This window comes from Athene noctua, chromosome 12 (assembly GCF_965140245.1).
Source record: "Athene noctua chromosome 12, bAthNoc1.hap1.1, whole genome shotgun sequence".
NCBI classification, from domain to species: domain Eukaryota; kingdom Metazoa; phylum Chordata; class Aves; order Strigiformes; family Strigidae; genus Athene; species Athene noctua.
The window spans coordinates 12,438,914-12,459,855 of record NC_134048.1 but is presented as its reverse complement, the minus strand read 5'-3'; the positions used below and the strand labels follow the sequence as shown (position 1 = coordinate 12,459,855).

Sequence of the window (20,942 nt, the reverse complement as noted above, 5' to 3'; positions counted from 1 at the left end):
GGAGCAGTGGTCCCAGAGCTGCTGGCAGGAGAGCCCTTCAGCAGGACAGCCCTGCTCTGCCTTGCATCACTGCCAGCACAGCATCTCCCCAGTCCCGGGAAGTGGCTCAAGGCCCTTCCCTCTGCTTGTGGCAGCTCTCCCCATCACTCAGGGAAGATTACACAGAGTGTCTCCAAGAAATGCTAATTGCTTTGGCTTGTGCTTGGTACAGCAGAGCCACTGGGCACTCAGAGCTCTTAGTCAGCTTAGAGATCTGCCAGATCCTTCCTTTCCTTCCCCTGGAGAGTTGGCAGAGGACTGCTGTGGTCGTTGCTGATCCCCACATCTCTGAGCCCTGCCTGAGCTGCAGGCTTGCATCCAAGCTGGCCCAGACCCGTGGTCCAAATACCTGGTGGCACAAGGCACGGTGCACTCTCATTGGGGCTTTGCAGCCTCGGGGTGAAACACCCCATGCTCAGCCCCCAGCAGGCACAGCACGGGGTCAGATGCACCCCTTGTTCTAGAGGAAGGATGGCTGGAGAGACAACAGGAATTTTCCATCCTGGGGGGTGAGGATGGAGCTTGTGCTGCAGCAGAAGCCATCAGCACTGCTCTGCTGTCTGTACTCCCCGACCCCTCAGCTGCTGCTGCCCACCCTTGCTCTGCCACTGGCAATTAAAGCTGCATGCAGCCGGGCTCATTTGGTGCAGGCTGCTGGGAAGCATTCCTTGGCTTTGCCCCCACTCGAACTGCAGGGAAAAAACACTGCTAACAAGACTCCTCTGTCAAACTTGCCAGCCTGTCACATCCAGGCTGTTTTCCTCTTGCTTTCTTGTCTTTTTTTTTTCCTTTCTTCCTCATCAGCTAGGCAAATACCCAGGGAAGCAGAGGCTGCTGATGGGCTAGCTCTGCCCAGCTCCAGGCTTGGGAATAGCAAAGTTGGGGAGTGTGTGCTGCCCAGCCCTTGTGCTGGCCTCTTGCAGAGGGTTGCCACTCATCTGTGTGTTGATCTTGCTATATTTCTCAAGCCCACAGCTTTTTTTAAATGCTGTAGCAGTGGAGCTGAAGTCCAAGGCCAGCACCTTCTGTGGGTGCTGAAGGCTCTACCCTACCTCCTTCACCAAACTCTGGGGCAGCCCCTGGGTTGGGGAGGGTGAAGAGGTGCCTCCTGCTCTGGCTGGCTTCTGCTGACTCTGAGGATCTTCTCACCTGGTCTGAAATAACTTCTGAGGAACAACAGGTGGTTCTGAGCAGCAGCAGAGTCCTTGCTGGCGAGTGCCTGTTACCTTGCCCAAGGCAGGGGGTACTACCGCACACTTGCTGCTCCCACCTTGCTGGGCCGCTGTGAGAGCATCCTCTGGGCGCGTGGCAGAGCAAGAGCTTGCCAAGAGAGGTCATCTGCGGCTGCCCCAGCCCTCGCTCCCCGCTTGGCAGGTCAGGTGGCATAAAGGGTCCGGTTTGGGGAATAACTGTGTTCCTTGGCAGGCAGTTTCTGGCTCATTTAAGCCAAAAGCGTGCACAACAAAGCATATGTTCATTTTCCCCATGTTGAAAGGGGACTTGTTCCCTGGAAAGTGCCAGCTCTGCTGAGCCCGTTGATTGTCTGTTAATTGTCACTAATGAGGAGCTAGGAGATGTGGCTTCCAGAGGCTGTTGGGGACAGACCATCGTTTCAGCTTGGGAGGGACATCTCAGCGGGGATGGGAACTGTGACCTCGGCATGGGTGAGTTGAGCTGTATGAATGGGTTCGTTACCAGAGAGTGCCCCAATACCTGTGCCTGCAGCATGGGGCAGCAGCATTTAGTCCTGACTCAAGAGCAGACAGTGAGGAGGGTTAAGAGGATCTCTGGTGCTTACTGTACACAGATGGATTTATTTACATATATATAGCAGGGAGGTGGGATGGGGAGGGAGGGTTAAAGCTCTGTGGCTGGCCCATGTTTGGGAGCACAGGGCTGGCAGGCAATAGGATCTGATGCCAGGGCTTGGCCATTCGCCTCCAGCCTGATGGATGGAAGGCTGTTTTTCTGCCGGCCCTGATGAAAGGCACCAAAGGCTTTTAGCAGGAGACAGCCGTGTCTGCCTGCCTGCTGCTTCCCGTGCTGGCAGCTCCCCCCCCCTCCTTTTGAAGTCGGGTTTCTGGGCATACACAGGAGCGGAGGAGAGCAGGAGTGTGGGAAGGAGGAGGGGAGAGGATTACGTCTGTGCCAAAACGCCTCATACGCTCATGGGAGTCTATTGTTCTAGATGTGCCTTGTCCTGCCACATCCCTCATGGTCCCTGGCCTGGTTTGTCCTTGCCCAGCACTGAGCCCTGTTTGGTGCCTCTTGGCCCCATCACTGGGCTGCCCCATGTCCTGCCAGCAGTGGATCAGTATGTGGCTGGGGGGATATTAAGCCCCCTTAGAGTGTTTTGCTGTGTGAGCACTGGACAGAGGTGTGCTTTTACCTGCTGAGACAGCCCCATGCCTCTGCAGGGACAGGCGCTCCTCTTCTGCAGCAGCAGCTTTCTGGGTGCTCATCGCCTGCTGCCCTCCTCCAGCTGCTCCTGTAGCATCTGCACAAATTACTTCAGGGGTTTCTCTCATTTTTGCTTTGCTAAAATGGCTGAACTGTTTCACCCAGGGCTTCTCTCAGGTTCTCCCATTCCTGCTAGGCTTTCATGTACAGCCAGCCCTGCTGACCACCTCCTGCCCCCCAGTACCCGCTCTCATCCCTGAGATCAGTGGGCTGAGGCACCACCCCAGCAACCGCTATCTGCCTGTAAGAGGCTGGTTCTGTGTTTACCGTTCAGCTATCATGAGGGCGGCTCAGTAGAGGGGGAGCTTCCCTTTGGGATATGTTATTTCATTAGAATAAACAGCCAAGTAGGATGTTATTTTCCATTCCAGCTGAGAGAGGTTGTAGTTGCTGCTTTTTGACCCCAAACCCTGATGTCTAATTTTTTAATTCTCTGCCTTTAATGAAGTCCGATGGATAAGTGAGAGCAGAGCACGCTTTGGCAGTGCACACAGCTTGTTCATGCAGTACAAGGGCTTATGTCAATGTATTTGTGGTTGCATCTCTGCCTCCTACCCTGACCTTGGGTTAGGGGTTCAGGTGAGCCCAGAGCCATGTGACAAAGCATACTTTGTCCCTTGCTGCCTCAGGGCTCCTTTCACAACCAGCCATGGATATGGCCCACTTGATGTGGGGTTGGGACTTAGCTATTGCTCTGAAGGGCCTTGTGCTCTACTCAAGGGTCTTGGTAGTCTGGCCACTGAAATGCCTTTGTGGGGGCTCAGGGAATGCAGGCAGCCCTTCTCTGCCTGGGAAGTAGCAGGACAAAGAGCTAGCACAGCTGAGTTGAGAAATGAGCCTGGATTCCAAAACCGGTGTGCAGTAGGGAGTGGGAGCGTGGGCAGCCCTGAGCTACTGTGCTGTCTGTGATGTGTTGTGACCCAAAAGCTGGGCCAAGCCATCTGTGCTGGTGGAAGAAGGATGGTGCTGAATAACCTAGCCCCAGACACCCATTTGTGTCTTAACGTTCTCTTCAGTTTGGGGTTTGAGAGCTACTTCAGGGTCTGGGGTTTGAGATCAGCCTGCTGGGACTTCAGTGGGGTTCTGCCTGCCTGTGCTGCAGCAGGATGTCCCACAGCACAGCCTCAGGCTGCCCGCCTGGGAACTGGCAGAGGGACATGCTGTGTCCTGGAGGGACCCTTTGCTGGGACAGCCACAGCAGGGCTGGCAGTGTCTTGGTGGTGCACTCGATGCACACCCTGGGTTGCTTTGCTGAAGGTCATCCCAAGGTGAGCAGCCTAAAGGCATCTCCCTTCCTCTTCCACAATGCCTGTGCTTCCCCACCCCATCATTCCCTCCTGCTGCAGCCTTTTCTCCATGACTTTAGACTGTTGCCATTTCCTTCTTTTTTTGCTTCCTCCTCCACCCTCCCCTTTCTTCTCTTTCCTTTTTCTGTTTCTCTCCTGTCAGCTTTGTTCGCCCTGGCTGTGTACTGGGGTTGCCATGGTGACTGCCAGAGCATCTCTGCATCCCAGAGTAGTGGTCCTGTGCTTGTCCTGGCCATGGGGAGTGGCAGGATACCCTCCTGCCCCTCAGAGGGACCAGCTGCCAGGGCTTCCTGGGGATGGAGGTCCCTGGGAATGTCCCTGTGACACATGCTGGTGTCCAGGGAGAGGACAGGTCAGGGCACAGGGTGGCCCTCAGCAGCCCAGGATGGGGGCTGTGCAGCACCTTGTGCAGGGGGCTGTGGGAGGAACTGGCAGGGTTGGCTGTAGGGCACAGCTTTACTGGCCTCTTGCTGCCAGAAGTGTTAATCTTCAATAAATATTTTTTTAATGAGTGAGCACTACTTAAGGAAAATAGAGGAGCTGCTGCAGCACAGACAGTCCCTTTAGGTTTAATGTGGCACCACCTCATGCATGCAGAGAGGAGAATAAAACTGTATCAATATGGAGCTGTACCTCATTGAAGGACATGTGCACCTTTTCCTCTTGCTCTTGGGAATAAGCTTCCTTTTCCTGACCCTAAAATAGCCATGCTATTTCTTCTCTTGATATCATCACCTGTTGCCATGCAAGTGACTGCAGTGACAAGCTCAGGGCCCAGGGGTGCAAACCTCCCTCTGTCTTTGGGCAAAGTGTTATCTGGATCCTAGATCTAGTCTTTGCTCATGTGGAGGACTAAGGCTGGCAGCAGGGACTTGGATGTGTGCCCTGGCCATAGTCTGGTGTTGGAGGACACAAGTCGAGCCATGGAGGCAGAGTGCGGCTTGTGGCCTTCTGGTGCTGATTTGCAGACAACAAAATATCTTTTCAGTATTTGTCGGAGCTTCTGTACCCCTTTCATGAGATAATTAGGATGACGTGTTATTAGCTGATTACTGGGGAAACATGTATTTACTGAGGATTTATTCTGGAAACAACACTAATCTCTTGCATAGTTGCTAAACCCCCATAAATAATCTGATTTTGATAATCAATTGCTATTGCAAACCCCCCCATCTCAATTAAACACACATTTAATTCACATAAAGTTGCCAAATTTGCTTGTACATTTCTGTCCTGCTGTTTGCCTCAGGCAGATGTCTGTGTATGTGCAAGCTCAAGTCTGTTTATCAGACAGCCTGAAACCAGAATATGGTTTGCCAAGGAGGAGCAGTTACAGTAACAGCAAAATTCCTCTCCTGTGGTCCCACATGGAGAGCCCAGCACACCCCAACTTCCTGCCACCAGCGCTGCTCAAACACAACTGCTTTGCAGACATCACTGTGCGTGGCTCTTCCCTGGCTGTTGTCTTTGTGCTGGGGTTTGCAGTGAGGGCAGCTCGAGCAACCGTGGGAGACTCTGCACCCTGAGCAACGTGGGCTCACCCAAGGCGCACGGCTGTGGGTGTGCTCGGGGAGGGGCAGGGAGGAGAGTTGCAGTTGCTGAAACCCGTGCAGAGGCTTTCAACAGTGCTGGCCTGGGATGGAAACTGAGGTCGTGTTGGCCTTGGTTGAGTCCTGACCACACTTAGACCAGCCGCAGTGACTTTTCAAGCCTTAGTGTCAGTGGATGTGTCGGAAGAGGAAGAAGTGGGGGCACGCTGCAGGGAGGAGGCAGCTGACCATGGACTGTCAGCTTCCCTCAAAGCTGGTGGAAGATTCCAGGCATCAACCAAACTCTTTTTGTTGTCAGAGCCACCTTAATTTATTTTATTTTCTTGGTTTTGCAAATAGTACACAGCTAGCTGCAGTAGTACACACTCCAGAGAGCTCGGCCCATTGTGGCAGAGCTCTGGAGGTGCTGGTGACTTGGGTCCATGCTGGGGGGACCACGAGAGGCAGGCAGTGTGGGGTTTTGGCCCTCACCTGCACTGTTCGGGTGCTGGCCCCCACAGTGCAGGGATGATGCTCTTTGGAGCACAGCCTCCCCATCCCTGCTGCCTCTGCCAGGGTGCTGGGACTGACAGCTTGGGCTGTGATGATCTCTGTGATGGGGACTGCACTCAGGGAGCCATAAAAGAAATGATGAAGCTGTTCAAATTGCTGGGAAGATGTCTACTAAGATCTCCTCCTGAGCCTGGCTGGAGCCCAGCCTGCTAATTATGGTGATAGGGGAAATACACAAACATACAGATGGCAAGAAGAACAAAAACTGCTGTCTTTTAATATTGAAAGCTCAGTTTCTGGCCAACTGAAACCAACACATGGCAGAAGCTAAACGCTAACAGCTTTGGGTGAGACCAGAGCACCTTGCCAGCCTCTGCGGGAGCCCTTAGAGCCCTTGCGGAGCCCAGAGGGGGATCTGCCTCTCCTGGGGCAGCAGGACAGACCCGAGCCCATGGCAGCTACCAGTGGAGGAACAGGGAGGCCAGGCTGTGGTGGTGGCTGGCCATGCACACTTGGATGAGCACATACCTACGTGTGCGGGGAGACAGCCGCAGGCAGGGCTTGCAGCTGAAGGCTGCCAAGAGCCCCACACTGGTTCTGCACCAGGGATAGCCCATGACCACTCCAGCCTGCTGTGCCCTGGGCACTCCATAGTGCACCTCTGCATTGCAGCGAGGGGGTTTCCTCCCTCTGAATCCACCTTTCCCCTTGTTAGGTGAGTTGGGGCAGTGGCTTGCAGAGTCCTCAGATGCTGCCATTGGGCACTTGTCACAGCTGTTGGCCAGCCCCTCATCACCATGCACAGGGGTGCTGCTGGTAGGGGAGCATCCCCTCTGGGGTGTCTTTTTGTTGGCCCTTGCAGTGCCAAGGGACTGTGCTCTTCACAGCTTCTAAAAGATGCTTCATCCCATGGGGTTTTACCCTAATTGCAGGCACTAAGGATGGGGTGGGTGTGACAAACATCAGGCAGCAAGGGGCTGGTGATGTGGTATTTTCTAGCACTGTCCTGAGGAGCCTGTGGGTCGGTGTGCCTGTCTGATGCCTTCTGCTGTCCTGCAGTGCTTGCGGTGCCTGAACCCTCTTGGTGGCCATGGGGCTGTCCCTCGCTGCACCCCACCACCTGCACAGCTTTGATGCCTGCTGTGCTCCCCTCTATTCCACCCATATGCATGGCCAGGTGTCTCAAATAAGCTGCATGGGGAGTGGGTACAATCTTTTTATGGCCACTTAAAGGCTTCATTTACTACCTTTAACAGAATTAGAGTGGGGATCACAGTAGATTAAGAGAAGTGGTAAACACCCCCTGTGCCACATGGCGCTCAGCTGCAGAGACACTGCTAGGGCCAGGAGGGCTGGGGCTCTGCTGAGCCCTTCTCAGAAAGAGGGTTTGCACAGTTCTTGTGGGATGGGCTGTATTAATTGACTGCAGGTGTATGTTTTTGTCTCTTCCAACCCCATGAGTTGCAGGCAGTTTGATGGTTCAGCAGGGCTCCAATGGGTGGTGGCAGTGCCCTTTGTGCTGCAGTCCTGGGCTGTGTTGCCCCTCTTCCAGGAGCACAGCTGATAATCCCAGTTGTTTTAGAAAGCACCTTCCTAGGATATAAGAGTGGATAGAGGAATTTGGAGCCTGCCAGGGAAGCTCCTGGTGGTGTTCTGCTGCCAGCCCTGAGCCGTAATTCATACCCTGGAATGAGATGGCTGATCTTGAACCTCCTGTCCCTCTGAGCACATGCTGATGGCATTGAGATTGCTCTGTAACATATACCCCTTCCATGCATCCTATTTATGGGGAGATTGTCCCCTCTGTGACGCCAGGGCTTGCTTTGCCAGCTGTCAGCTCCAGTCCAAATTCCCATTTCATTGCATTAATATCTATACAGTGTCTCTGCATAGAGATTTGATTTCAGTTACCCCCATGGAGTAGAAGGAGTTAAAAATAGCAAATCCAGCACCCTTCATTCCCTGGCTATGACGCAGTCTCCCAGGTTGGAGTTACAATGCCAGAGTGAATATGGTTTAAAATAAAACAAGTGAGTGCACTGCACTCTGCAAAATAGGAGAACAAGCTCCAGCTTGGAGGAATGACATGGAGTCATCTCTGATTTTCTAACCTGTGCCTGCAAAAGGCAAGAACTTCTCTTCCTTACAGTGCTTGTATTGGCCAGATGAATGATGCTACACAGAGCGATTAGTGGAGTAATACAGGAGGTATTCAGCCCATCAGGGAATCAACTGATTGCAGAAGAAACCAGGAAGAAATGAGCTCAGTGCATTATGGTTTGGGGCTGTCTTTGTGGAAGCATCACGTGCAGACCACCTTGCCAAGTATCGGCTGGATGCTAAACTGAATGATCAGGGTAGAGAGGTGCTGGACTCAGCAGCACTGAGGTCCCTCTGAAATAGCAGGGTGTATGTAGATGTGCAGGCTAACCGAGTGGATCTTCTCCCAGAAGTGGGTACCAGACTATGTAAGCAACAGTCTGCTGCAAGGTGGCGGGTTGCCAACCTGGCTCTATCTTGTCTAACGGGTCTGTTTCTCTGATCTGGTATAGAAAATCCTAAATCCCCACATTTTTCACTCTCAGACACTGCCCTAGTTTGAAAATGCTGGCTCCTGGCTTGCTTTGTAATATTTTAAATATAGCATCTTTTATGTTTTTGATGCATGCACCATATGTTTTGAAAACTGCAACAAAATCCATTGGGCTTGTGGGTGGAGGTTAAAGGGAAAAAGCATTTCCATACGGGAAGCCACAAATACAAAACACAGCAGCAAACAGAAAATCCTCCATGCATCAGCCAGAAATAAGCTCCTTTCTGTCCTGGCTGTCTGTGGCATGTTCGTGTGCGTGCGAGGAACTAGCCTGAATGTTTCCATTGTGTCAGCTCCTGTCCTGGACACTCTGGCACTGACTTCACAGCCCCCTCTGAGGCTCAGCAGGAGATGCCACTGTGTCGGAGACCATCTGACAGTTCCTTTACCCTTTCCCTTCCTCAGAAAGCCCCTTTGCTGATTTTTGGTTGGTTTTTCTTTTTTTCTGGCTGGGACAGATATCTCCTGCTAAAGCTTGCACAGGATGTTGCATCCCTGGCTGGTGGTGGCGGGTGGGCTTTGGCAGTGGAGGGGAGAGTCCCTCTGGGCTCCCTGCACTCCCACACAGCACGGAGTGCCTCCCAGCACTGAACACAGACTCTATTTAGCAGGAAATTTGGCCTCAGCAAAATTATGAGCTAACGGTTTTCATCTTTTGGCTAGGACCTCAAGTTTAGTCTCTTCTATCACGCACATCTAGCAACCCTTGACTCAAGGACCCGGGGGCATCCTCTCTCATGGACCCCCCACAAACCTCTCCAGCCCAGTTAGAGCAGAAAATGGCATTGTGTGGGCTGGGGCTGGGTCCAACCCCCAGCCGAGGTGAGCTCTTCCTCTGTTCTTGCTGTCTGAGGCTGCTGGGTGAGCTGTTTGGCTGGCTGTAGCTCACCCACTTGTCATGCCTCATGAATAAAATCTGGAGGAGGAGACGGGCTCTGGCCAGTGCCTGGCTGCCAAGTGGGCTGCCTCCAGCAAGACCACCCTGCCAGGTCCCTTCCACAGCCAGCATCACCCCAGGTGAGCAGGAGAGAGGTGGGATGCAGTGGCCATGTGTATGGAGGGAGGGGGATGTCATGGGATGGCCACAGTGGAGGAGGGGATGTGGGTTAGGTTTTCATATTTGCTCTGGCTCTGCAGCATCCCATTGCACTGGAGATTTGGGGCTGGGACTGTGTGTCACCTCATGGGACATGCATGCTCTGGGGATGGCAGGGTCTGGCAGCACGGCAGAGGCAGGGGCTGCTATCTAGGATTTGGCTGTATGCTGCATCATGGTGTCCCCCAGAGAACATGGCCTCAGGTGGTCTTCCTGCGCCTGGGATCCACAGAGGGCCACCAAGTGCAGCCATGTGTCTCTGTGACTGCTCGGGGTCGGTTTGTGCTTGTGCAGATCCCTGCCCCAGGGTAGTCCCCACCCTAGACCTGCTTTGGGACCCAGGCAGAGTTCAAGCCATGGATGTGCGATGTGTCTGTGTGCAGGATGCACTCATCTACCTCACGCTCCCTCGCTCATACATGATTTATTTGTATCTATACAAGACTTTTTAAGCTGAACCAGATGTAAAGATGAAATCCCATCCCAGCCTCTCAGCAGGAATCCCTCCTCACCCTCCTCAAACAAACCTTCCTGCAGCCCAAAATGCTGATCTCAGAGAGCGCCGCACATCTGCCAGGGAGGCCGTGGCCAATGGGAGCAGCAGCAAATGCCTGCAGCAGGAGCAGCCAGGCATGATGCCCCGGCTGCATGCACCAGGCAGGGATGCCTCCGGCTGCGGGTCAAGGCTGGGACACTGCAGAGATCTGCGAGGGGGCAAGAGGGCAGGAGCGTGTTTGTCAGCTCTTGCTGGGTCCCTGGCCAGATTGTTGTTGGTTTTGTGCATGAAAGGGTGGGGTTTGTGCAGTGCTATAGGAGCCTGGTCTTCACAGCTTCTAAAAGATGCTTCATCCCATGGGGTTTTACCCTAACTGCAGGTGCTGTGAGGGCTCTGGACACTAGAGGGTTGTGACCCCCTGGTGCAGGGCTGGGATGCACAGCACAAGACCAGGGGTTCCCGACAGCTCCCCATTGGCTCCTGCATCACCCTGGGCTTCATTCCTGCTGCTTATTGCTTCATCAGACCTCCTAAATTGTGTCTGATCCTCTGAATTGAGAGGCAGTCCCTCAAAAGGGACCTGTTTTGGCTTTCTGGGCCCAGATCCAGCATCTTAGCAGCCTCCCAAGCGAAGAGCTGATGTGCGTGCGTGCAGGCATCTGCGTGGGGTGTCTGAGTGCGTGTGTTCCCCACAGTGGTGAGGTACCTCTGTCATCTGCTGGGGCGAGGGGGAGATAGAAGAGCTCTGGGCAGTGCATGTGCTTTGGATTCGGCCCCTGGGGCTGCCTGTTTGCTGTCTGCATCCTCCATCTCTCCTTCAGCACACACACACATACCTTGTAGACCCTCTCCCCCATGGCCTCACTGCTGTTTTTCTTGAAAGCAAAGCAGACTGATAGTTGCCTGCACTTCTGTGTGGCTCCACGCAGCTCCCCAGCCCTACTTGTGCCATGCAGCTCAATGTGCTGCCTTGGTGCCCTGCCCGGCTGCTGGCTCTGCACCAGCTCAGTGGTGATCCCAGCACAGCTTGGCTGGTTCCCAGACCGTGGGTGGCACTTGGGCTCCTGTGGGAGCTGCAGGGTGCTTTGAGGTTTCTGAATCAAGCCTTTCTCAGCCCTGCACGTCTTGTGAGGAGTGGCTTCTGGCACCAAAGCCATCAGACACCCAAGCTTGCGGTGAAAGTGCCTTGTGCAGGGACCTCAGTGTGGCTGTGGGGAGCCAGTGGGATCTGGTCCACCTGTGCTGCAGTGATGCCCTGGGGCCCTGGAGGCTTGCTCATGGGACCAGAGCAGCTCTGATCTGGTCCCCTCCACCCCTGCTGCACCTTTCCTGGTCCTTCCCTGGCCAGGCAGCTCTTGCAGGGGTGAGAGACCCAGCAGAGCTGGCAGCACAAGTCACCTTGTAGCCATTGGGGGATGGAGAAGCGTATCCCACTCCCAGCACTGCTAGTCCCAAGTTGTTAGTGGGGACTTCATATCACTGCAGTGGATCTGGATAGCACTTGGATAGCCAAATGCTGGGGAGCTGCACCAGCAAGGAGCAGTCCTGCTCAATCCAAAAGTGTGCTTGGGACTTCCATGGTCCTCACCGGTGCCCTGCTGAACCCAGGCTCTGGCAACCAAGAGCCTCAGGTGCCTCCAGGTGCTGCAGTCAGGGCTGGCCATGTGGATGGCTGTCATTCCCCAGCTTCATCATCAGGGCAGCTCCCCCCTCACTGGGCTGTTTTGTGATTCCTTCATGAGTCTGACCTCATGGCAGAGCAGGGCATGAGCTGCAGGTCTGTGACTAGCTAATGTCCTTGCAAAGATTTTAAGAGGAAGAAGGAAGGTAGCCGCCTGGCTTACAGAGGTGTGGAGCATCCTTGCCTGGGAATGGGGCAGAGGGGGCTGCTCACAGCTGTGCTGCCAAAGCCACCCTGGCACAGGACCCAGCACCAGCCCACTGGCACCTGGGGACTGCCATGCTGTCCTCTCCTGCTTGGCGTAACTCCCAGCTCACCACAGCTCCTGCCCTGGGTAGCCATGCATTTGAGCCATTATTAATTAAAATGCAATCTGTGCTTTCTCTTCCTCTCCCCAAGACACCAAGAACTGCTAAAATATTCTCAGGGATAATAGGAAGGGGAATTAAATAGTTACGGTGAAATTTGAGCTCTGCCTTTTGGAGATTTATTGCCATTCCTAGAGCCTGCGATTCCCCATTGAGTACTACATCTCCAGCCCCACGCTCAGTGGAAATACCATGCCTGCCTGGGAGACTGGGCACGCCGTGTAAGATCTACAGGCAGCTGTGGCATGCTCAGCCTGCATGCAGGTATGGTACACCAGGTGCTGGGGGATCTCTCTTCTGTGAGCCATCGGAGGGCTGAACTCCTTGTCTCTGACCTGCGTGGTTATCTGCTGTACTCAGTGTCAGTTCTGGGATGCAGCCCAGGGCACCGATGGGACAGACACTCTGGATGTGATACTACTGCAGGTTAGGATGAGAACAATATTGCTTGTGGAGAGCAGCTCCCATGCAAGTGAGGTGCTGGGAGCAGAGGTGGGCAGCAGCCAGGATTTTGCTTGCAGCTCTGAGCGCTGTGCCTGGGAGGGTGACTGTTGGAGGAGCAGCCCCTGCCCTGCCTGCGGGGAGGGGGCTGCTGGATGCACAGCCTTCCTTCTCCCACATCACCCAGTTCTTCCGTTCCTCCTGTAAATTACTGCAGGGGAGGGCATGCACAAGATGGGGAGCAGCTGGCCTAGTGAAGTGGGGCTAAGCATCCCACAGACCCTTCTTGGAGGGGATGAAATGGGAGGAACTGCCTGATGCTGTCTGGTAATCATTGCAAAAAAATCCCCAAATCCTGGTTGCATTCCAGTTGGGAGGCAGCTTGGGCCTGGTGCGGGTAGGCAGGCTGCCGACCCTCCCTTGGGGGTCCTGCTTACACCCAGTTTGGGGGTCTGTGGAGCCCAGAGCTCTGCTGGAAGGGGCTTCCATGATGTCTGCAGACAGGCAAATGTGCTAGCACCAGGCATCCCGGCTGCAATTTCAGTTCAAGGAGATCTTGTTGCCATGACAAGCTGCACAAGTATTATCTGGGAAAAAAAAGACCCGGGTAGAGCTTGTTGGAGATGGGAGAAAAGCAGCCAACGCAGAGGGTATATACATACCACACAAGCCATGCACATGTGTTCAACCGCACACCTTAAATTCCTCCCAACATGCATTATCAATGTCCAGTGTTACACCCCCAAGACCTTGCTCCAGCCCCCTCCCGAGCTCTGTGCCCCCCAAGCTCCCACGCACAGGGGTGCACAGCCGTGCTCCTCGGCCCCTCACGTTCCTCCAGTCACAACACAGTGATCCCAGCAGGGCCCTTGCAGGATAGAGAAGGTGTTAGTGAAGCTCTGGAGAGATGCTGGCCCCGTGCCGCAGCGCTTGCCAGGCGGTGGAGGCTCATGCCCACCAAGCCCTCAGCTTTTTCATTTATTTAGTAGCAGGGGCTGGTGAGTGACAATTAAACTTTAAAGGGTGGTTCTGCGCTGGGAAGTGAATGCTGTTAATAACCCCAGTGCCTCTGAGCAGATGCTGCTACTGGGGTGAGAGCATCAGTAGCAAGAGGTGCAGCCCAGCTCCGGGCATCTGCCCCGTGGCACAGGTCAGTGTGGGGCTGGGGATGTGCTTTAGCCTGTGGCAGGGTGCTTGTCCTCCTTTGCCTGGTGAGTGGCGAAAGGACCTCTTTCCCTGGATAACAACTCATGCCTCAGTGGTGCTCTGGGTGAGACTGGCACTGCAGCCCTGCGAGTGAGGATGCCAGGCACAGGCTTGTTCCCCGTGGGGCTCCCTGGCTGCTGCCGGGCTGTGGTAGGGCGCTGTTGGGACAGTATGCTCCCTGGCTCACCAGCTCTGGGCCGCCCAGGGAATAGCTGTCAGGCTGAGGAAGCTTGTGAGCACTACACAAGACTTTCTGTTGTCATGTTGCTCTGCACTGAGGTCTTCAAATTTCCCTGCAGCTGCAAGAACTAGAAGAGTAACTTCTTTTTCTTGAGAATCTGGAAAAGTCGCGATCGCAGCAATCAGTGCTTTCAACAAACCGGGGATGTTCTGGGGCCCCTCTCCGAGCACCCCCCCCAGCCCTGCTGGCAGTGGAGCTGGGGGCGGGTGGTGGCAGGGGGGTTCCCCAGGAGGTTGCAGGTTTCTGCAGGGGAGGAGGTAAAATCTGCTGCAGCCCCAGCCGGCAGTGGGGTCTTTGGATTTCCCCGGCACATTACGGTGCTGCCTGTGCTGGGGAAGTAAACATCCTGCAGGCAGGCACGGGCAGCTGCCGGCAGCCGGGTCAGTGTGGAGAGACAATCGCTGGCTTCCTCAGCACTTGAATTTGGAGAATAATTTCCATGAATGCAGCCAGAAACAAACTTTGCTGTGTGCGTAGGGCCCTCACTGTTCACTGCTCCATCTTTTTTTCCTTTTTCCTTCTATCCTCCTTCTTTTTCTCTGTCTCTCTACCCTTCTCATTTGTCTCCTCTGACTATTTTTGACCTCCCTCTCTCTCTTTTGGAGAGGTAGCAGTGTGTCCCTCCCACAAACTAGCTCCCACCCCAGCATGTGGTTCTGCCATCCCCTTACTGTTAGCATGAGGCTTTGGCATCCATTTGGGCACCTTCCCATGTCACTGGCCAGCCATGGAGGCTGCCACCACTTGAGTCTATGTGACAGTGACAATTTGCTGCCTTCTCATTTGCTGCTTCCTCACAGCTTCAGCTCCATATAAGCTCCGGGGAACTCCCCCACTACTGGGGAACACGCCCCACCCACCCCAGCACTGTCTGCTTTGCTTCCCGTTGTGGTGCTGGGAATTTGGGGAGCAGAGCAAGAGGAGAGGTTGATTCTGCCCACTTCACCCCTCTGTGCGCTGCTACCAGCTCTCTGGGCTCTGCCGACACCCCTGGCCCCCATCCTTCTCTCCTGCCATCTTGCCGAGGCAGGTGGGAGCCTTCAAGCATCCCAAGGTTCAAATCTGCAGTGAGCACCAGGGTTGGGGGCTGGAGCGGGACCGGAGCTTGCATTTGAGCTCATTAGAAGTTGTTACAGTGGTTTTGCCTGGCTGCCAGCCCTCCCCAGAGAGGCAGTGGGGTGGGGAGATGCAGACGGGCTGGGTGGTGGCATATAGGGTGCTGCTGGGTGGCACCTCTGCTTTGCACCTTTGAGCTACCTCCACAAGAGAGGACTTGCACAAAGCTTAGCTGCCGTTATCCTCTCTGATATCCCACCACCCTCAGTCACGTCCTCCCTGTGATACCCGGCTAAAGGGGACTCCCTCCCCCATGCAATGCTGGAGCTGGCCCAGTGTCCCTGTCGCAGCACTGTCCTACTGCTGGCAGCCATGTGCCCTCACCCGCGCTGGCATCTGCCACTCCAGCACCACTGGCCGCCGTCCTCACAGCACCCACGTCTTGTTTATGTCCCATGTCACGCCAAGGAAGGTGACGTGATGTGGGAGTGACAGAAGTGGGGGGGCAAGGGTACAGCGTGAGGCAGGTGGAAGTAGTAATTGGTTATGATCTAATTAGGGAAGCCTAGGGCTAGATTAGGAGCTGTGACACGGGAGGGTTTTTAGCCGTAAGCCGCAGATGACTGCCTGTGAGCTGAGAGAGGCGAGGCGAGGCTGGCATGGACTTGCTGAGTATTTGTAATCCTGCCTACATGATGATCAGTGGCACCTAATAGGACTGTTCTCTGATGGCTTGGAAATACCTCAGTGCATGGTCCACATAAGGTGGGTGGTCCCCATTGCTCCCAGCCCACTGCCCCACTCCCTGCCCGCACCCATCACAGCCCACTCCTGCACCGCACACATGGGGACAGTGACCGGTGTGATGGAAACACTGGGGGAAGCAGCTGGAGCCACTCTAGGCTCAAACTATCCCACAGCAGATCCATGGTACCTGCCCCTGGCCCAGGCCTTTATCAGGACCACCTGGCCTGCCCCAGCTTAAAAATGTAAATAATAAGTATGGAATCATGTGACATTTCTGGATTTTACTTAAGGGAAAGACCAGAAGAGAAATTATTTTGGCAAAGGTAAATACATAATTTTCTCCTTGATCAGAATGACTTATCTGCAGAAGCTCAATGGAAAGCAGTGGCCAAGCTGCCTGAGCACCGAGGTGGCCATGCAGATGTCACAGCAGGTGTCGGATTTGCCACTGGAGGTTGAGCATGTTGGCCCCTTCCTTTATTTCAGGGGTAATTCAGCTGATCTTTCAACTGGGCCGCCAGCACCGACATGGCAGGGTGCATGTGCCCACATTGTGCTCCTTACCCAGCTCTCACTGCCGACAGCCCCCAGCACCTTTCCCCAGCGTCACTTTCTCAGCAGGGAGCTGGGGCAGGTCAGTGGCCACGGTGGATGGAGCAGGCTCGTTCTCACATGCCGGGGCCAGAGGCAGCCCCACAGGACAGCCAGCTGCAGCTCTCCTCATGCCTGCCCACAGCACTAGCATCATTTGGCTCCAAGCCCGTCTTTCCCTTCCTCTCCAAGGTGTTTTTATCGCTGCAGCCGAGCTCTTTGGCCACAGCAGGACAGCAGGTAGGAGCCCTCAGCCCTGCTGATGATGAGAAACCCATATCCCACAGCTGCTGGAGCTCCCACCCTTCCTCCCCGGCTGCCCTTGGGGCGCAGCACAGCTCCTGCCGGGAGGGGAAGTCCTCCCCTCGACCTCACCTCTCAGGGCTCAGAACTGGCCAGGTCACCCTGTGTCTGTGCTGTGGCAAGAGAAGTTGGGGTGCAGGCTCCTGGAGCACCACCTCTTTCTCCCCACATCCCAGCTGGAGTTTCTTTTGTGCCCCCTCACTCTCCACTCCCAGCCCGGCACATCGTGTCCCATCACCAGTGCTTCACCCCAGCCTCTCCCTCAGCCTCCAGTGCTTCCAGCAAAATTCCTTTCTGGCCAGTCATTGCCGCCCCTCGACCTCGACGCCTCCAGGGCCGGCGCGCTGGCGGGGCCAGGCTTCCTCTTCCTGAGCCGCCCCAGCCCCCACCATGCTCCCAGCCCCCTTCTCGCCTTCGCCCAGGGCCGTGGCATGGGAACACGAGGGCGTGGGGTCTGCCAGCCGAGCCCACCGAGGGCTTCAGGTGCCCAGTGTGGGTGTCCAACTTCCCTCACCCTCCCCAGGGGAGCTGCATCTGACACACACCCTGTGCCATTCTGGTCGCATCAGCCCCAGTGGGTTTCTGTGAGAAGATTTGCTGGTTTATATCCCCAGTTAGCACGGGGAGTGTGCAGGGATGGCTGTTGTGAATCGCTCAGGGCGAGGCAGCAGGGAGGGGTGGGATGCAGCAGCTGCTGGAAGGGGGCTCAGCCCCATGGAGGTGTGAGGACTCCTGACAACATCATCTGCCCTGGCATGCTGCTGTTGTTCTCCCTTACCTTCTGGCATCCACCCCAATTTGGGTCTTACCTGGGCACACACCCAGCACCCCCTGGAGCTGGACCCCATGCTGACACCCACAGCACCCAGCAGGGACCCCTTGATTGCACCTCGCTGCACATGCCAGCACTCAGCCCCAGCAGCACCCCCTGGCACCCATCTGCCTCAGCCACCCACAGTGACACCACCTCTTGTTATTAATTAAAGGATGAATGCTTTGCTTTTCCACAGTGCCCTTCACCTGTGGCTCTCCAAACATTGTGCAAATATTAATTACTGGTAATTAATTAAATGAGGCATCTCCATCCCCCTGTGGAGATGCTGTCTCATAAACATGCTGATAGCAAACATGGGCATCAGGGCAGGCTCACTAGGTAGGGTGGGAGCTTCCAATTACCTGTTGCTAATGATGCAAACTTCACCTGCAGCAGTTTCTACCTAATTGACCTTCCTGGAGGGCCAGTGGACTGGGAGGGGGAGATAGGTGGGAAACCAGCAGGACCTGGTCTGATCCCAGTAAGGGATGATGGATGGATCCTTGTAAATGCCCCTTGGTGTCCTGTTTCTTGCAGTTTGTACTACTGGAAACTTAGTACTGGTTTGCTGTTGGTGGGGTATATGGGACTGCCTGGGTAGGAGGTGGGGGGCCCAAGCAGCTGGTGAACTTGCTTTGTGTCACCCTTTCAGCTCTGCAGCACTTTGCGGGGCTGTGCCCTGTTACTTGCATTGGTATTGAGCTGCTATCCCTCCAAGGTAGGTAAGGATCACCTCCAATTCCTCTCCTGAAGGACTTAGAGCGTTTCAGAGGCAGTGTAAAGGGTTCAGCATTCCTCTTAGATGCTGCTCCTCGGTGGAGGGCTGGGACATTGTGCAGGAAGAGGACAGGAAGGCAAACAAGGTTGTTGACCCTTCCAAAGCAGAAGGTGGGTGCTCTGGGAACGAAGGAGGGGGATTGCCTGGGGATGCACAGCAGGAACCTGCAGATTGCTCGCTGTAGAATGGCTTGGTGGATCTCTTGGGCAAGGTCTCTCCGCCCTCCTGGGTGACAAAGCTCCTCTGCGAAGCCTTGGGTGTTGTTTGGGGCACCTTCTCCTCCCTGTTGACAGGTTACAAGCTCCCTTGCGTATGGCTGCTGCTGTCTGTCCCTAAGACTGCGCAGGGCACCGATCCCTGACCAGAGGTGCCACCTTAATCCGGATCAGTGGGAGATCTGTTGTGTGTCCATGCAGCCCAGTGTGGCAGCTCACTGCCTGGCTGCAGCCACAGCGGCTCCTTAGCCTCTGCAGATCAAGCGCCATGTAGGACATGGGGGCAACTCTGCAGGAACCCAGCCCTGGCAGCCTTTTGCGCTGCACTGTGGAGCACAAATGCATTAATCGCTGAATGAAGCCATCTTAATTTTCCGCTCTACAAGCAAAACCGGTAGCAAACTGGGGTGAGATTAAGGCATTCCTCAGACAGCTCCCACCCCTTCACCCCAACCGCTGTATCTGCCTGCAAGGCCAGTAATGCTACTTACACTATTACTGGATTATTTTGGTGTAATGAGCTTTGCCCTGCTGAGCTGTCCCTCTGCTCAGGGGTGTTGTGATGTGTAATACTTCCTGCGCAAGGCCACGAGGCGGGCAGCTGGCTGCTCAAAAACAAGCAGAGCCCCAGCAAAACAATGCATTAATGTTCCCAGAGCAAAATTCCAGCATGGGCCGGAGGATAATAACAAATCAGGGAGCTTTCGGCTTAGTGCTGAACAATGCTGGCATGTGGGAGGGTGATGGTGCCCTAAGCTGTGTTCTGACCCATCTCCATGGGTACAAACAGGAGTGATCGTATCAGTTTCATCTCTGCCAGCAGTGTAACACAGCTATAAGGATCTTTTTCCATCCTGCACTCCTTTTTCTCTGCTTTCCCTCCCATCAGACCTACCAGTGCAGGAGCTTGGTGATGTGTTGCTATGGACACCAAGAAGTTTCCCCGAGAGGCCAGAAGCCCGGAATAAGTGATGCCTGCATTTTCTGACATTGATTATTTTTTTCTTGCTCTTTTTTTATTATTAATGATTGTTTAAGTGTTGATTAATTCCCAGCCTTTCACCCCACCTCCCTCCTGCTTTTCTCTGCAAGCTTTGTGGATTACAGTGGCTGTGTCCCAGGGCTTGGCTTCTGTTTTGCTCTCTGCAAGGGTGCGAACATGGGATGAGTGGGAGGAAGTTTCAGTGCTGTAACTCTTGCTCTGCTGGAGACCCCTACAGAAGACATCCCCCATTTATTCCAGCCTCAGGAGATCCTGTTGAGGTCAGGCCTGGGTCCCCCCAGGCTGCTGCAGAGCTCATGGGCACCTGGTCCTGGACTTCTCTTTCCCAGGGCTTGCACCTCCCTGCAAAATGTGCCTGCAAAAGCATGGGTGGGGGTACCCTGTTCCCTTCACAGGTGTCCTTCATTGTATTTGGGACCTCAAAGTGATTTAGATCTAGACTAGTTAGTGTCTCTGCTGGTCTGAGCTCCAGGCCTGACTCCAGTCTTATGGCTCTGCTGTTGGCACTGCAGTCCCCCTTAGTACCTCAGGTGCCTCTGAGAGCTCTTGGCCTGCAAGAGCACGATCAGGAGGATAGTCCCAGCAGCTCTTGGAAGTTTACATCAAGGCTGGAGCCTGAGCTTTGCAGAAAGCTGGGGGTACTGATAGCAAAGCACCTCAGCTTTCCTTGCAGCCCTTAGGTCAGACCTGGTGAGGCAGCGAGTCCCTGCAGCTCCGTAGCCCCAGGGGATGGAGCAGGGTCAGCCCGTTTCGCAGTGATGAGCGGGGCTGCACGTCCATAGAGTGTGTCTCTGGGCACTTGGCATGTGGGATGGGATTCTACTGTGAGACAGTCTCAATGTCATTTTGACTTTTCTTTCTTTGCCTTTGAAGCCAATAATGGGCTGTTTCTGTTCCCTGTCACATGATCTGCCCCACGGTGAACGAGGAGCTTCTCTGTTGAGTGATCTCCTCTGTCCTGTGCCCCTTCATCCCTGCTCTGGAGGGAGTTCACATACCAGGTTTCAATCAGCTGCTTCTCTTGTTCCTGGGAATACAGTTCAGCACTGGGTCAGAAAGTCTCTGGTCCATTGAAATCCTGCCTTTCGCTGTTCGAGTTGCCCAAATTGCAACTCCCTCTCTGAAATCTTACAGCAAATAAGTCCTTCTCTGCTGGGCCCCTGCCTGCAGCAGTTAGCATGGTGCCAGCCAGCCTGGAGCTCCTGTGAGCAGCCCATGCACCTGTAGGTGGGCCAGGGAAAGCAGGAACTGCTCTTTAAAATGTTTTCTCTGTGTCTTTGGGGATTGTGCTGAGACAGCAAAAAGACACCCTGCTCTATATGGTTCCTCCCCTGGAGTGTTGGGTGAGGCTGCAGAATATCAGCCCTTCATGGCGGTCTGCAGAGCTGCTGGAGGGGGATGAGGAGTGGAGATGAGTCCCAGGACCCAGCAGGAGAAGGTTGGCTCTTGCCCTCCCCTCCCCTGC

The 20,942-nt window shown here is 54.7% G+C and overlaps 1 protein-coding gene across 3 annotated transcripts in view; it reads left to right on the top strand.

Annotated features, from left to right (window-relative positions):
* Positions 1–20,942, top strand: part of ABLIM3 (actin binding LIM protein family member 3) — a 56,151-nt gene that overhangs the window by 10,513 nt on the left and 24,696 nt on the right. The window lies entirely within an intron of this gene.